The sequence below is a fragment of the Coptis chinensis genome, chromosome 5 (assembly GCF_015680905.1).
Source record: "Coptis chinensis isolate HL-2020 chromosome 5, ASM1568090v1, whole genome shotgun sequence".
NCBI classification, from domain to species: Eukaryota; Viridiplantae; Streptophyta; class Magnoliopsida; order Ranunculales; family Ranunculaceae; genus Coptis; species Coptis chinensis.
The window spans coordinates 21476770-21495377 of NC_141460.1; positions in this window are offsets into that span (position 1 = coordinate 21476770).

Sequence of the window (18608 nt, forward strand, 5' to 3'; positions counted from 1 at the left end):
TTTAGATCTTGTCCCCACAGGCGGCGCCAAATGTTGGAGCTATAAAGTTCCACCCCCTCTCTCTCTTCTTTTTCCTAGGTCTAGCCTCTCTAGTTTTGTCCCAAAAGTCCCCTTTCTCTCTCTATCACTGTTCTTTTTATACACCCTTGTCTTCCATCGCAGTCGTCCACCTATCCCTTCATCCCTCGCTCACCTTTCTTCCACGTGTAGGGCTTCTACCGTGCACTACGGGATCGCGGATAGATACTGTGCTCACGAGTTCTCCGCATATCTTGCCTCATGCCCCTCCTACAGTCGATCCCCTACTCCTCGATTTTCAATACCACAACTCGCATCGGGTCACATTACACCTGATCCTTTTTACCGCAGATCCTACCACTACAGTAAGTATTGTGTAGTGTAAGATTATCCAGTGTGGGTAAAAGAATATTCATACAATGATGTGGAGGTGTACGTTTTACTTTGCGAAGGAGACAAGAAATCTAAAGATTTTCTTTGTTCCCTTTAATGACTAGTACATAGCCTGTGCCATACAACACTGAAAAGCCCAACCGAAGCCCGCCCAGCAAAAGCCCAGTTAAAAAAGCCCAACCGCCCACCAAAAAGTCTAGTAGTTTTTATTTTATTTTAGTTTTTATTTTTTTTTATTATTATTTTTTTTTGGAAAACCTGTTTTAAATGAGATCAGTAACTCTTTGATGCTGGCGGGGTTCGAGCCCCAGACCTCTAGTATCATCACCCAAAGGTTTTACCGACTTTGCTAGTTGGCACCTGCTTAGCAGTTTTTGTTGATTTCAATAATGATCCACTATTCTTGTAGCCCCTTATTATCCTACCCACACCCCATAAGTCTTTAGATCCGCCATGTCACAAGTTAGATCCAAAGATTAGGGTTGTTTTTGAGGGGCCCACACCGTTCCTTTTTATTAGATAGAAGATTATGGATATCATAAAACATATGGTAAGGACAAATATCTATTTTAACTCACTTTCAAAACCAGCCTAATTTCAAAATCACCTAAAAAGACCAAGGCATAAATTGTCAAGTTTACCCCTTACAAAAAAATATACTAATGGAGGTGGTCCCAACCAAAATGGTCTAACTAATTTGTTAGCGTGCACAACAATCAGTGTGCATTATCTATTGGGGGTATGCACAACAATCGGTTTGCATACCTATTATGATATGTACATTCGTGTGCATATAGATTCAATGTGAACAGTGATCAGTGTGCATTAGGGGTACGCACATTCAATGTACATACTTATTTGTGGTATGCATAACATTCAATTTATTGCATACCTCAAATAGGTATGCACAATCAATGTGCATAGCTATTAAGGTATGCATATACACATTCATTGTGCACAACAATTAATGTGCATACATATTGGGATATGCACAAACAATACAATGTGCATACCGGATATGCACCGAGGTATGCATAAACAATGTGCATACACGATAGTATGCAATATATGATATGTAATCATTTTTTTTACCCAAATTTAGGTATGTGCAAACAATGTGCTTACCAAAATGACAGAAGAGTAAAATCGGAAAATATTTATTCCAAATACAGGTTGTTTTTCCTTACAGTTTATTTTCATCCGAAATGTGCATTTTGGAGTTATTTGCATTTGAAATGTGTCTTTTTGCGTAATTTTGAAACCGGGTTGTCCTAAGAGTGAGTTTAACCCGTAATTGGCTTTTTTGACCAATTTCTTATTTTATTATCTAGAATTCTAGATTTCCATTAATAATTATATGGTAAGGAATAAGACTTCCTTTTCCTCTTCTTTTTCTTCCTATAACTATTTGGGCTGTCAATAAATTCTTTTTTAGAGTTGCTTTGTCCTTAGGTTTTCATATTGATCATCAAATAAAACTTTGATTATCATATACTCTTATCCATTTTTTTTATGAAAAAATAATAATTGCTAATCATGTTTTTGCTGAATTGTGATTGGATTCTTCTACTATTAGCCGTATTACTGTATCAATACCAAGTCTGAACTTAGTTAATTGGAATCTAGCGAAGACAACTGCAGGACTATTTGGTGAAGACATATATGTATTTTCTATTATTATTACCATTTCTCTATTTTCTTTTCTTTTTGGATCAATTACTATGAAAAATACACTATAACTTTCCATGATTTTTTTTTAGAGTGTAGTAACTCATGATTAATTGTTATAATTAACTATTAATTTTTCAAAAAAGAAAATGAAAACATGGATATTAATGTATAGGAAAGGTTCTATGGCCATATATTAGAAAAAAAAACACAAACAAATAAATGCATGATCATTAGGGAGTTTCTAAGTTTTAGATTAGGCGAAATTATTTTAGAGCCTTTCCCTTTTTCGAGTACTAATATTGATTATGTGAGAATGAATATTTCTGGACGTATATAATGTACGAATGTACCAAAATGGCACCTATACTTTGTTTGTGCATATCTAAACAAAGTAAGAGCACAAATCAAGGCACAATCTAGATGGATAGACGCCCATGACAAAAGATGAATCAGTGTTGACTGCCCCTCCATGCAACCTGACCCCTACTGAGGACGGGATAAATCTGGAGGAAAGAGACGGGGAGTGGAATGACGTGGATCCAATGATGACCAAAATATATCCATTTTAGCCACATTAAGTACCAGCCTGTAAGAAGGTCCTTCTTTCTAAATCATATGCAAAGCCGTCGCCACCTGTTCTGTATCCCCAATCAGAGTCCCATCGTCTAAGTACCAAACCTGGAGCAATAACTAACAACTATACTGGATCTGTATAATCAGAGAGTGCAACACCAGTACAAAGAGAAGTGAACCCAAATGGTCGCCTTGCTAAACCCCAGTAGCAGACCATATGTAATCATCCCCCTAGTATAACCTCGCAGGTTGACAATACAAGTACTCGACCCAAATGGGTAATAGTTGGGCATCGAATGCGAACCTCTCTCAACATAGTAGCCCGATCAACCATGTTAAAAAGCATTCTGGAAATGTACTAGCAGTATAGAAAGAGAGGTACTATCACTATTAGTATATACCATGTGATTGACAGCATGAAAAATCGTCTCTGCTCCACCAGGAACATCGACCCTATACTGGAAATCCTGCAAGTACCCTATCACTTCTTTGGAAATTTCTTTCATTGTAATCTTGGAGACAAGATGACACCAAACCATACCTACAGCTATAAGACAAATGTTATTATCCGACTTCAGAAGTGGAGTAAGGGGAACACTCACTATGAATTCCGCTAACGGCTATGGCATCGTCGATCATTATAACCAAAGATTCACCATAGAAGTCAATGCATCTAACAAGTCATACAAAATAGCAGATGCAACACTACTCATGGCAGCCAACAAGTATTGAGCACGAAGACCATCAAGACCACAACAAGTGCCTTTCAGAAATGACCTAATGCATGACAATAAGGTGTCTCTCTCAACCAATAAAGGGGGGATCAACAAAAGGAACAGTTGGTCTCACCGGTGGTTGTCGCATCAGATGCTTCTCCTCTAATGCATGTACACTCTCAGCAGTGTTGGAGGCAACCTTGGATGATGACAACACTTTTACTGCTGCAGGAAAATGTCCATAAGCAACGTTCTGCAGGCATCGACGCACATTTTGGGTGGGGATGAATTTCTTGGTTGGTTGGGTTGAAGGAGGCTCTATTATAGACTCTAAGAGGTGAAACGTAACATTCCACCAGGCTCATTCCATGTGGTCAAAACATGGGAATCTATTTCTATTTAAGGTTTTTCCTAGTACCAGAACGACGTACCTGACGATTTTGTGGTTGAAAAACTTATAGAGTGCAACGTGGCAAAAAAAGGAGACGGACCCACGTCATAACTGAACCAGGATCAGCTGTAATATCCCAGAGAGCAGATTTCAGTGTGCCAGAAAAGGCCAAATGACAAACATATGATATACTTTTCACAGTTCGGAAAGGTATATGGAATGAAGTATCGAGTAATGCCTCATCAAGAAGGGAAGCTACAACAAGCCGGATTAGGGGTATCACCGTCACCCTTATGTGTCGTGAGTGTAAGATCTGTAGTATTGGGCCTAGGGGCGGCTGTGGTATGCCCACAATGACACAATCGAGTTCCCCATTCTCTAATAAAGCAGGTGGTTGTATGGTATCATATGGATGATGACACAAAAGCCACAAATCCATTTGCATATAGAATTTATGATATGGAGTTTTCCAGTGAAAAATACAGTTCACAATCATCCTTAAGTCCATCCCATACCTTGTCAGTACTCAAATGGCAATGCAAGTGTTGCTCATTGTGACGCTTGACAAGGTTGGGAACAATAAAACCATTATCGTTTACCCCATTGGTGCATTCATGAAGACCTAGAAACAGACCATGAACATGTTTCTTAAGGGGTGGGGCAATGAAACTGGAAGAATCAACTGGGATGGCATTTTTCCGTCTCATAGCCGAATCCCGTCGACCGCTCAAAAATCCTAAATCCGGTCGAACAAAATCTAAATACCAAATCCAGTTGAACAAAACTCAAATCCCAAAATAGATAAATCCCCAATTGGCAAAAACCAAATCCCATCGGTAGTTCAGCCAAAACCTATCGAACAAAACCCAAAAATATATACGAATAACAGTAAAAATAACAATAACAAATATATATATATACAATATGAAACCCTAATAGGCTCATGGTGGGCATCAATGTAAGTCATTCCTTTATAACAGTTGCCTTTGGATGAGCACCATACAATGATTGTTGCCTCATTAAAACCTTGTTAAGGAAAACCTAAGCTACCTAAAGAAAAAGAGTAAGACCTTATAGAAACACAACTTTCTTGAAACTCATTGAATACGTTGTCTTGTTAAAACCTTGGCTAGGAAAAAACCCAGGTAGAAAATCCTAGTTAAAGGAAAAAGAGTATAACATGCAAAACATGTAAATGTTATCATGCATTGAATAGTACTTCCCCTCAATATATATAATAGAACTACACCAATATCTAATTTTTTTTTGTGACTAAACCATTGCATACCAATCCCATGTACCATCTTTTGAAATGTTGACTTGGGAGGTGCCTTAATAAGTCAGTTAAATTGTCACTCGATCGATCTTATTTGACTTGGATGACTTTAACTTTGGCAGAAGGTTCTTGGTTCAGTCCATCTCCCTTAATGAATCCTTCTTGTACTTGGGCATAATAATTATAGTTAAGTGGTTCATAACTTGTCATAACTATTAATATTTATATTGTGATCCACACCCATGCAAATTAGCACCACAAAACCATATATACTATGTAATGTCACATGGCTATCATGTAATCTTTGTTATCCAATTCAAGTATGCAATAATGTGATTTAACACGACAAAATCAAATACATATAACAATGTGGTTCTAAAATAATATTCACTTGTGAATACTTTTCATCTATTTCCTTTTCAGAAATATAACAGTCAATCATCAAAACATTAATTAATGTGAAATTTTTACCAACATTGTCAATTAGACCCTTTTCCATAACTCATATATAGTGTCAAAAACAAATTCCCTAAGTCAGATTAATATCATGCATAGTCCAATTGATAGATAGTTTAGTATTTTCAGTCAATGAATTACTATATGTCTCGTCTATAGCTAAATTTTCTAGGATAGTGGATGGATCCGCTTAAGTCCCACTTCCCGCAGACCTTAGTCCGCTTGTCAATATTCAAACAAGAAACAAGAAAGCATTTGATTGCTATATTTGCCATCAATCACAATTCTATGCTCAAATTTTATAATATATATTTTTTCGAAAACCAAAAGAATTGTCAATATTACAAAATTAAATAAGGACGTCCTCTAGAGGTTCATAAACAATCTACAAAAATTTCAAAAATTTCTAAACTTTTGAGAAAATATTGAATTTCATGCAATATACACAAGACAATATTGCTAAAATCCTAATTTGTTACATTATTGAAGTTATAGGTATTTTTCGGGTCTGTTCTATTCAGTTTCAAATTTTATCCAAAACACTAAGGTTGTTGATATGGATGTCTAGTTTTTAACAATCTTAGATTCATACAATTAGGATCTACATTCTATTTTACAGTAAATTTCTACTACGTGCTAGCAAATTCTAGTTAACTCTGAAAAATAATCATAATGATTCAATAATTAAACAACATAGTTTTTACCAAAATTGAAGCATTTAATAAATGAAAATAATTGAAGAAGTAAACGAGCTAAAACTTCATTCCTTTGTTCTTGCATAATAAATTGAATGAAGAAGAATATAATAACCAGAAAGAATAAACTCTAAAATCCAAAACTAGAGACTATCATGTTGATTAATTGTTAAACTACTTAGATAAAGAGAATAAGAATATAAAAGGGGGGAAGAAGAATTCTTATGGATGTGTGGAGAATGGCCTTTAAATAGAGGAGTTACTTCTAGACCAAGCTAAGTAACTTCCTTACACCATAGTAGAAACATTTGAGGAGGTGCCTCCTTTCTCGCCATTATATATTAATTAGGGTGAAACCTAATTACACATACCTCTACAATGTGAAACCTAATGGGCTCACGTGGGCGTCAACAAAGGGCCCATGCATTTTTAATATGTGAAGGGGCGTGGTATTATAAACTATTGTATTAAAAAACCTTGGTATATTGATCCCTCATCACTTGTTTGATGTAACATAACATTTGATGGAAGCTTTTGCTCCCAACAAAAGCGTCTGAGGAATGCTAGGTTACATCAAACAAACGATTATGGAGTTTAATCCTGAATTTTGGCAATGATGATCTAGAGATTTCTAACATTTCCAATTATACTTTTACCATGTTAAAGAATTTAAATTGTTTTTGGCCTATTAATTTTGCATAATACTTTCAATATCTTTGTGCAAGGTTTTGTTGATAAGTGCTAGCTCAAATGATTAACATTTAACTAATAGATTCCCAACACTCTTATGTTTTCATTACGTTTAATTGTATTTCTTAAATTTTGTTGACAAGATTTGTCGAAGGCAACCTACTAATGCAATATAGCTAATAACATATAAGTATGTCGAGAAACTGGAAAAAAGGGGGCTACAAAGTCCAAATGACCACAAGTTGATTTTGATTGGAAATGGCCAAATAATCAAAACCCATGGAGCTTTGGTCACTCACTTTTGAGCCCAACTTAAATAGTTTTGTGGAATTAAGGTTTTGAGTTGTCTTTCTTGGTTGTTAAGTTTTGTACTCTATAAATGGCTTTGATCAATCAAAAGTACATAGTTTTTGAGTTAATAATATTATTCATTAGTAATTACTATTTGTTTCATTGTTGTGAGCATTAAGTGGTATATTTGATCTATTGCCCCACATAACTTAGTCTCCACCCATTTTGTATGAATAAATAAGATCCTATATTTATTTTATTATAAAATTAAGTAAAGAAGTTTGATTATCGATTTCCAAGAATTTCAACATTAAATATAAGTAGATTTAGTTTTTTTTTCCCTAAACTGTTATAAATCTTGAAAATTGATTCATTGTAACACAAATATCAAAGTATATGAGAACTTATAAGACGTGTCTCACTAGTGAATTATACAACACAACATATACCTTCATGTAAAGTCTCAATTTAAGAGAACATATGTTTACAAGTCCTGAAAAGGTTTTTTTCCTTTGATTTTATGTTTTTTTTCACATGACAAAAAGACATACATATTATAGAGAACAACTTATGTCTATAAATGGTTTACAAATATAATTTTCTTGTGGTATGTTGACACATCGATCACTCCTGCCACCGATGTCGAGTAGCTTCATCTACATTCAACTAATCCAAATTCATCGTTGAATGCAAGCATATTCACTATGTTCTTCTCGTTTCTTAACCGTCCATGGTTTTTAATTTTATTCGTAAAATAATTGATAACTTTAAAAAAATAGACGTTCTCCAAAAGTTTTTCTTCCGTCATCCAAGCTAAGTCCTCGAGAAGCAATTAGATAGTTTAAATTGAAGGATCATAGTCCAAGTCTCATGATTCTAACGTGTAGTAAGGGAATAGCATGAACCCACCCGTAAAAGAAGGAACACAAACTCTAAAGTTAGAAAAGAACTCATCTCTAATGATTAGTCTATAGATTTAATTACTTAAGTGATTATGCAACTTTAAAATGGGTTCTGGCATGATTGAGTAACATAGATAGTTGTGATAGAGATCCATAAATAAGATAAAGCGTGTGTGGACATAAAGGTTGAACCAACGTACTTAGCACGACCCACTTGGTATCACCGGAGTAAGAGATGGAAGTGATGAAAAATCAAGCTCTTTGTGTTATTATTCGTGATTATGCTCATGGATCGTCTACGCTTTTGAGGGAAAATCTTTTTTTATATTATTTATTTAAAGTAGCTTATGGCGCTTCTTGCTTTTTATGCCTAGGTATTATCTGCACACAATATGATTATGATTGTGGTTGAATGTTTTTTTTAACAATGGTTATATAAAACAATGGGCTGTTGGTGCATGATAAACACCCAAAACTGTAATATTAAAACCCGAGAGACATAGCATTTTGGTCGATTATGTGTTTAATAATCATGTAATAATTATATTTTTGTACTTTTGCAGGTTTTCGCATTTAAAATGAATATAATGATAAAACATGCATCGAAGTACGAGAATACTGGAATATTTGAAGTTTCCCACTCAACCCCAGTGAAGCCCAAAAGAGCCTGACTAGAGCCGAAGTTTCCAAAAGAACAAAACCAGTGCAGAACGGGTCCACATATAAAGAAGCAGCAAACTTCCGAAGCTCAAATCTGATAAATCTGGGTGCCGACGTTGGCTAGTGATTTGCCAGAGCGACTAGGGAGACAAACTCTACGCAAAGACAGAAAGTTGTAAAAACGCCAAAATCGGCGCCGCCACTAGACATACTAAGTGGACCCACTCTACGGGCCGAAAGGCATGACAAGTCAGCATAGGCAAGTGGCAAGTGATGGGTTCAATTTGGTGCCACCTTGCAAGAGGAAAGACACGTACCAATTCAATGTTTTAATTGAATTGGGCTAAAAGACGAAACCAAAACATAAAAAGACAAAACCATATAAAGAAAAAGACAAAGCTAAATTAAACCGGGTAAAACCAAAACTTTGTATTTCAAAGTTTTGAATCTCTCAATTCAACAAAAGGCCAAAACTCAATTAAACCGTCTCCAGTCTCCAGCCTATATATACGAGGGGGTAGCCTTCATATATTTTCCTTTAGCATTTTCATGCTTTAGCGATACATTAGTTTTACTTTAACATCTGTAGTTTCATTCCAGCACTTAAACTCTGTTATTTTCATTCCAGCAGCTTAAATACTATAAGTCATTTTTACCCTGAATAATAGTCATTTATTTTCTAGTGTAATTCCTATCCTGCATTTATTTACTTAATGTATACAGCAAGTTTTATTATTCCTTCAATGACCATGAGCTAATCCCCCCCCCCCACCCCTCAGGGGAAGGGTTATGCTGCTCGTGTGAGAATCCGATTGACTCTTTAATATTCTAGAATCACTACTTAGGAATTAGGCATAGATTAGACATCCGGTCCCAAAATGACTGAGATTGTACAAATTTGGAGTGCTGATGCTCCAGAACAATCTCGGGCGCGACCCAAAATGTCTCACACGCGACTCTATGGTGTCAGACAGCTCTCCAATTTGTCCAGCTGATGTGGAATCGAGCCAGGAGCTGAAATGATATTCCAGAGATGAAATATTAGTTCAACTCCTTATGTTAGTGTGATGCTCGGAGATGTGGGCATGCGCTTAGGGATCAATACGACGCCGCCGTCTCGAACACGAGACGAATTAGAGATGTAGTGATGTGGTAATATAAACTGTTAAAAAATGATTCTTGCATGAGTATGATTAACTCTCTCCCTGTTTCTCTATTTTTGTTTACCTACATATAAATCACCGTAGTAATTTACATTATTTGTATTACCATTAATTTAATTAAAACCAACTAAAAAACCTAAAATCCTACTCACCAAAAGTTGTAATTCTAGTTGTGAACCTTTTCCGAGCCCTAAGGTTTGGACGATCCCTTACTTGAACTATCCTACCAAACCCACGTGAGTAAGGTAACTTGACTAAAACGTACGACTATACGGACTTTGGACTTGGGTCTTTGGACTTCGGACTTTGGACTGTGGACCTCGGACTTAAGAAAATAAGTAACTGAAAACAAATAAACGTGTATTAAGAGCGGTTTTTATGAAATGGCGCCGCTGCACGCCGAAGGACTCTGGACTTAACATAATAACTGGAACACATCACGTAAAACCCCCTCCCCTACCTCTTCAATTTTTTTAATTTCCATTTCTTTTATGATACTAACGTGTTACGTAAATGTTTGCCCTAACTTTTTCTACTAACAAATATCTGTGAACCAAGTCTTGTTTATTTTCATTAGTACAGTCTAAGTATTCCGTAGGAACTTGAAGTACTGAACATACAAAAAAGTCTCGGACGAGACTAAATTAGTAGCGCGCGAGACTAACCTGGAGTATCAACACTCCGGTTTTCAGGTACAGGCCACTTTCCTTTTCAGTACTCTTTTGGACTCTCTGGTCCTGTTTTTCCAATAAGTTCACGAGCTTGGGAGTTAGTTCGATCGTGTAAGAGAAATCGCGGGACGCCAGGTTTCAAATTCTTAAACTCCTCAAACTTGTCGAGGATATTATTTGGTTGTTACTATAACCTGTTTTATCTTGCATGTTTGTGTGTTGGCATAAGAACTCTTTGCATATAAATGTGATTCGTCATTACATATTCACGTTAACACGATCAATATGATTCGAATATATTTGGATGTAAGTGTAGTTTCAAAGCACCTGTTTAGAAATATTTTTGTATGTGTATGTTAGATCAATTCACGTACGCGGTATTCATTTGTATGAGTTCGTTCTCGACATTCTCCTAGCTCACATATAACTCACATATAGTTGCACGTATAAGTAATATAGATTTGCATATGTAGACTTTTTCTCGTAAACTAGTATATGATAATTAGTTTCTATTTTGGCATCTATCGTTTTAATTGCATGTTTCGTAATCACGTCTCCATAATACATTAATTACGTAAACTAAAAATAAAAATAAAAATAAAAATAAAGAAATAAAAAAATCATAGTAATTAAAAATTTCATCTAAATCATCTTAATAACACCCCGCATAATACACCATCATAAATCATCATCCTATTCCATCAGTGCCTAGGAAACTTGAAAAAAATTGAGGTTGCCTAATTAAGGAACGTGCTAGCATGAACAACCTCCCTCAATTCTCTCAGGTGACCTGGCTGCTGGAATATTCACACGTTATCCTAGCTTACCTGCTCAAGTTAGCAATAGCTCCGGAAGACGTGCTTCACCTCTCTCTTTCCTTAATTCTAAAACCTCAAGTCATAAATCGTTCCATATGAGCCTTAAATTAAAATTTATATTTGTATGAGACTAAGGTCTGGTAAACATAAGGAATTAGAACTTACATATCGGCGTCGGAAATACAATAAACAACTGCTTATGCTATCTCCTAGACATAGTTCCTCCTCTGTAAACCAACCTCGTCAAACATCTCCGTTGCCGTCATCTCCCTTAATTATGGCCCAGGAAAATCCCACAGTCGAGAAACCCCTTTTGGATTTCTATATTGCCTTATAAGAAGGACCTGCTTCTTGCATTAAACTTGATGCTATTGTAGGTGATTTTCGAATTCCGCCAAACATTTTCGGTTTGTTACCTGTTTACCATGGTCTAGACCATGAAAAACCGTACAATCACCTTCGTCGGATGCAACAAGTAGTCACCACTTTCTGCCATCCGACTATTACCAATGAACAAGTCTTGCTTAGGTTGTTTCCCTTCACCTTAGCTGATAAAGCTTTAGTTTGGCTCACAGGCGAAGTGCCGCAAACCATTGACACATGGGCCAAACTCGTACAAGCATTCATGATAAAGTTCTATACTCAGAAGAAAACTACAGAAATGCTTCAAAAGATTTAATTCTTTCGCCAGCACCCCCAGGAATCCTTTTCGGAAGCTTGGAGCAGATTTACTGATCTGCTTCTCGAATGTCCCCATCATCAACTCGACACCGCTGTATTAGTCCGTTCATTCTTTAATGGTCTCTCTGACCATCAAAAAGAAACCTTAGATATCATGAACGGCGGTTGTTTCATGGATAATGGCGCTACTGAAGCATACACTTTTCTTGAGAAACAGGCTTCACGAAGCACCCATTGGGGAAACACTGATTCTTCAAGATCTTCTAAAGAAACTCCTACCAAAGTTACGTTTATGTTCGAGGTCAAACCCGATCCGAAATTAAAAACTCTAATCGAGTCCTTAAACAAAAAGGTCGATGCTCTTTCGATATAAGTAAATGATCAAAAACCCAAACAGGTCATGGCTGCCAACGCTTCCCCATGTCCTCTTTGCTTAAGTCCTGAGCACGCCGATTCTTATTGTCCTTTGGTATACGAGTGCCCTCCCCAACCTTCTGAAGAGGCTTGTGCTTTCAACGTCCCTAATGCACCTTGGCGACAACATCCGAATTTAGCTTGGGCACCCCCTGCCCAACCACAAGCTCCTCCGGGTGTCAACAACGTTCCTGTACGACCACCCGCGAATTATAATTCCTATCGTCAAGTAAATCCTCTGCAATTCCAGCAAGGGCAAAGTAATTTTCCCAACAATGCAAATATAGGGTACCAAAACAACCGCAACCTTGTTCACGCTAATCAAGGATATGGCTACCAAAATCAACCCGTAAATAATAACCCGTGAACTAGTTCCCGCCGTCATTTGGTACAATCCCATGTACCGATAAAACAATTTGAAACTTTTTTCGATATACATGAATCAACAGAATCAAATCCTAGCTTCTATCCAGCCATCTTTTTCATTTGTTAGCTCAGGATAAAAGTCAAAAGGGCGTGTTCCCTGGCCAAGCAGTTCCAAACCCTAAGCCTGCAAACACTGCCTTTGAACTCAACAATGCACCAGGATCTAGTAATCCAAGCCAGGGTGAGGTAAATGCCATTACCACTCTTCGTTCTGGCCAAACTATCGACAATAAAATACGTATGCCAGACGAGGAATCGACGGAAACCACGGCTGACATCCTTCCAACTCTTACTTCTCAACCTATAACGGACGAAGTTATACCTTCCATTTCTACACCCACGTCCCTAGGGAAAGACACCACTGATCCTTATGCGCGATTCCGCCCAAAAGCTCTGTTCCCTGACCTTTTGGTAAAGAACAAACGTGATGAACATTTCGATGAGATCCGTGAAACCTTCAAAAATTTGACCATAAACTTACCTTTCCTAGATGCGCTTAAGCATTTACCCAAGCATGCCAAGTTTTTGAAAGACATGTGCACCACCAAATGACGTACGAATGTTCCTCAACAAGAGTTCCTCATTGAGCAGTTTTCCTCGATTACCACTACCAATGGTGTGGTAAAGTATAAGGACCCAGGTCGACTAACTGTACCATACACGTTGGGTGACAAATATACCGCTACCGTACTTTTAGACCTAGGTGCCAGTGTTAACCTACTTCCCTACTACTTATTTAAGCAGTTAGGTCTTCATGAATTTAAACCTACCAATATGACTCTGCAACTCACAGATCGCTCCATCAAGTATCCAAAGGGCATAGTAGAAAACGTCATAGTCAAGGTCCAAGAGTTTTACTACCCAGTTGATTTTGTCAATTTAGATACTGAAGTGGCCTGTGACTCCATTCCTATCATCTTGGGACGTCCTTTTCTTGCAATTGCTAACGCTCTCATCAATTGTCGGGACGGTTCAATGACATTGTCTTTCGGGAACCTTTCTGTCGAACTCAACGTATTCAAATTAATGAAACAATTTCCCGATCCTATAATGGAGGGTGAGATTAGTTTGGTGGATAGACTGGAACATGATTATTTCACAAACTTTTTTCCCCCAGACGAGATACACCAATTTCTTTCTTTTGAAAATCCTGAGTTTGATGATGACTCGTACATAAAGGATGTCCACACATTATTAGAGTCGGTACCACTATTTGATCCTACTGCTGCGTTGCAAATTGATTCAGAAGAACCAGATTCGCTCTTTTCCATTGAAGAGATGATCCCTCACGAATCCTTGATCCCCAATCCTCCAACTCCGGATTTAAAACCTCTACCCTCTGATTTGAAGTACGTGCATCTTGATCTCGATGGTAGTCACCCTATAATAATTTTTTCTCACTTGATTACCAATGAAGAGGCACGTTTGATTCATGTCATTCGTGAACACCGCTCTGGTATCGGATGGTCCTTAGATGATATCAAGAGAATAGACCCTAGCATATGCATGTATCGCATACATCTCGATGACGGCACAAAGACATCGCGAGAACCACAACGCCGCCTTAATCCCGCCATGAAGGAAGTGGTGGAGAGAGGAAGTTTTACGTTTACTTGATGCGGTATCATATACCCTATCTCTGATAGTGATTAGGTTAGTCCTGTCCACGTTGTTCCCAAAAAGTCCGGCATTCAAGTTGTACAAAATGAAAATGGTGAGTGCATCTCCACTCGCATTCCATTAATATGGAGAATTTGCATTAACTATCGCAAACTTAATGCCAGAACACGTAAAGATCACTTCCCTCTCCCATTCATTGACCAGATGCTAGAACGTTTAGCCGGTCATGCTTACTACTATTTTCTTGATGGCTATTCCAGATACTTCCAAATTGTCATCGATCCCGCCGATCAAGAAAAAGACAACTTTCACATGTCCCTTTGGAACCTTTGCATACGCATCTAATGCCTTTTGGTCTTTGTAATGCCCGGGCACCTTCCAACGCTGCAAGCTTCACATTTTCAGTGATATGGTGGAACGTTATATGGAAGTCTTCATGGATGATTTTTCTATCTACGGAAATTCCTTTGACGACTGCCTATCCAACATTTCTAAAGTATTAATGCGTTGCGAAGAGAAAAATCTGGTACTCAATTGGGAGAAGTGTCATTTCATGGTTACCAAAGGACTTGTTCTAGGTCATATTGTTTCGAAAGACGGGATAGAGGTTGATAAAGCTAAAATTGTTAAAATTTCTTTGCTACCTTTCTCACGTATAGTTCATGATATCCGTGCCTTTTTAGGCCACGCTGGGTTTTACAGGAGATTCATTCAGGATTTTTCTAAAGTTGTTCGACCTTTAACCAATCTCCTGCTTAAGGATGCAGTATTCAACTTCAATTTCAATTGCAAACAAGCTTTTGATACTCTAACTACCGCTCCTATCATTCAACCCCCTGATTGGTCTCAACCAGTGGAACTAATGTGTGACGCTAGCGACTTTGCTAATTGCGCCGTACTAGGCCAACAACGTGATGACAAACCCGTTGTCATTTACTACGCTAGTAAAACTCTTAATGACGCTCAACGTAATTCCACAACAACTGAGAAAGAGTTCCTAGCTATTGTGTATGCTTTGGATAAGTTTCGCCCTTACCTAGTTGGAACATCCACCATCGTATATACTGACCATGCCGCACTTCGGTACTTACTCGTGAAAAAGGATGCAAAACAACGATTGTTCCGTTGGATCCTTCTCTTGCAAGAATTCACCCTGGAAATCAAGGACAAGAAAGGAACTGAAAATGTCGTGGCCGACCATTTATCAAGGCTGGTTGGTGACATTGATAGTGATTCTGAAGCTATCTGTGATTCCTTCTCAGACGAATATTTGTACTATATTTTCTCATCTCCATGGTACGCGGATATCGTTAACTACCTTGTTACTGAGGAAGTTCCTTCCTTTTGGTCACGTCCTGATCATAAAAAGTTCTTATCCACTGTAAAATATTATTTTTGGGATGACCCTTACCTCTTTAAGTATTGTTCCGACTAACACATTCGTCGCTGCATTCCCGACTGGGAGCACACCGACGTATTATCCTTTTGCCATGAACAATCTTGCGGAGGTCATTTCAGTGGAAAGAAAACTGCGGCCAAGGTATTACAATGTGGTTTTTATTGGACTATCCTTTTTCGCGATGCACACGAACATTGCATAGCTTGCATTCGTTGTCAGCACCTAGGTCGAATTACCAAACGAAATATGATGCCCCTAAATCTTATCTTGATTGTGGAAATTTTTGATGTTTGGGGCATTGATTTCATGGGACCTTTCCCTATTTCTCAAGGTTTTCTATATATTTTAGTCGCTGTAGATTATGTGTCCAAATGGATTGAGGTACTCGCATGTCGCTCAAATGACCATAAAGATCCGTGGAAATTTGTTAAAGAAAACATTTTCTCTCGTTTTGGTGTCCCCAAAGCTATCATCAGTGATGGGGGTACACATTTTTGTAATAAATTTTTTTGGTTTTTAATGAAAAAATATGGAGTTACTCACAAGATTGCTACTCCATATGACCCACAAACGAGTGGCCAAGTGGAAGTCTCCAACAGAGAGATAAAGTCTATTATGGTGAAAACTGTCAACCCATCAAGAAAGGACTGGTCTCTCCGCTTATCGGATGCCTTGTGGGCATACCGAACAGCATTTAAGACACCTATAGGGATGTCTCCTTACCGCATTGTTTTTGGAAAATCTTGTCATCTGCCAGTTGAACTTGAGCATCGTGCCCTTTGGGCCATCAAAAGCCTAAATTACAATATCATTGAGGTAGGCGAGAAGCGAAAACTGCAATTAAATGAGCTTGAGGAGATTCAGAGTGATGCATATGATCTCTCGAAATCCTACAAAGCTAATATGAAAAGAGTGCACGACAAGCACATTTTGCGTAAGGATTTTAAAATTAGCCAAAAAGTTCTACTGTACAACTCCAGATTACACATTTTTCCTGGTAAATTGAAAAACGATGGATGGTCCGGTCCCTTTGAAACATTATGGGGCAATCTCTTTGCTTAATCCACAAGATAACAGTGAATTTCAAGTCAATGGACAACGCCTAAAACATTAACACGAATTACGCTCACCAGATGTTGAACAGACTCTTTTTCGGGATCCGGTCTACCACAGACTAGATGTTTCGTTTGGCGTACTCAATCTTGTTTCTATAGAGGTGCGCCATTTTGGTAGCCGGGCCATCTTCTATCTTATGATCTCCATAGTTCTTTGAAGTGTGTGGTTGCAAGCGCCGAAACCTTAGTCCACAAAAACTCTATTTCAGAACTGAGTATAAATGTCTTCTGCAACACGAGCAAACGTGCTTTTCGGTAAATGATGGGTACCTAAAATTTCACCTCCTTCATTCTCTTCCCTTTTCTACTCTCTACCTCGCAAACTTCAGTTAATCATTTGGTGTAAGTCTCACTCATCACGAATAGCGAATGGTCGTAGTACTTTTGCTCGTAAACGACGTGTGCGAAGGATGGGCTGGTGTATGCATTGTCAAACACCCTTCTGTCTAGGCCCCGACTTCCTATCCGATACTAGCCGGTTTAAGGTATACTTTTGTCCGACACCAGCTCGCGGGATAATCTTCGCCGGCGCCGTTTTCCCCACAAGGTTGGGATTCGTCTTGAGAATCTGACGTTAAAAGACCCGACTCGTCTTGAGGATCTGACGTTAAAAGACTCACCTTGTAGATATGTTTATATTGTTGCCTTTTCCCTTTGCATTAAGTTTTGCACATGAGATTCGTGTCCAACCTCAGATGTTGCATACTTGGAACACAAACGGGCAATAGATTCCACCAGACCAACCCTAGAATTGGTTACTTTGAGTTCCCTTGGGGCGGTTTGAGGATAGCCGTATGTAATAAGGGCAATTTTATTAGACCGTAGCACGCACGGTCCAGGATGGTATCGTCCTACCCCTAACCCCATAATACATAGAGGTAAAAGCCACAGACTGGCTGGATTGGGTTCACTTCAGAGCCGACATGACAGTTGTCTATGATTTAAGATGGTGACTCTTCTAGACATCCAGTGTTTTTCATGTATATCTCCCTTGTATATAAATAAAACCCTTGTTTATAAATAAAACACTCTCCTTCTTTTCAAAAACTCTTGTGACCTTCAAGAATGACTCATACAATTGGATAGCATTTTTCGTGCCGATCATTTTGATATCTCATTCGCCCAATTCGGAGTCCGAACGAGTCGTGGGTAAGCATTTGAATTTTTTTAGGCTTAAATCGGGCTTTAGGCTTGATTTGGGCTTGGGAAATTTTTTTGGCCCAACCAAAATATCAAATTCTCGATCCATTTAAACACGAAAAACCCAAAAACACGCGTCACCCTTACATTCTTCTTCTTCCCAAAAAACCGGATCTTGCCCCCTCTCGCTTTAGTCTCGCACGAGACAGGCCCACACTATATCCAGGTCTCGCGCGCGACTCTTACAGCTCCAACCACAATTTCCTTCTGTCAGCAAGTCCCATTTCTTCCCCTCATCATTAATCCATATCCAGTCTCTCCCTAAGAGTAGTAATGGCCGGTAACAAGCGTATTTGTGTGGAGAAATTTTTTGGAAATTTATTTGAAAACGGGATGTTTGCTCCATTCTTTGATAATGAAATTCACTCT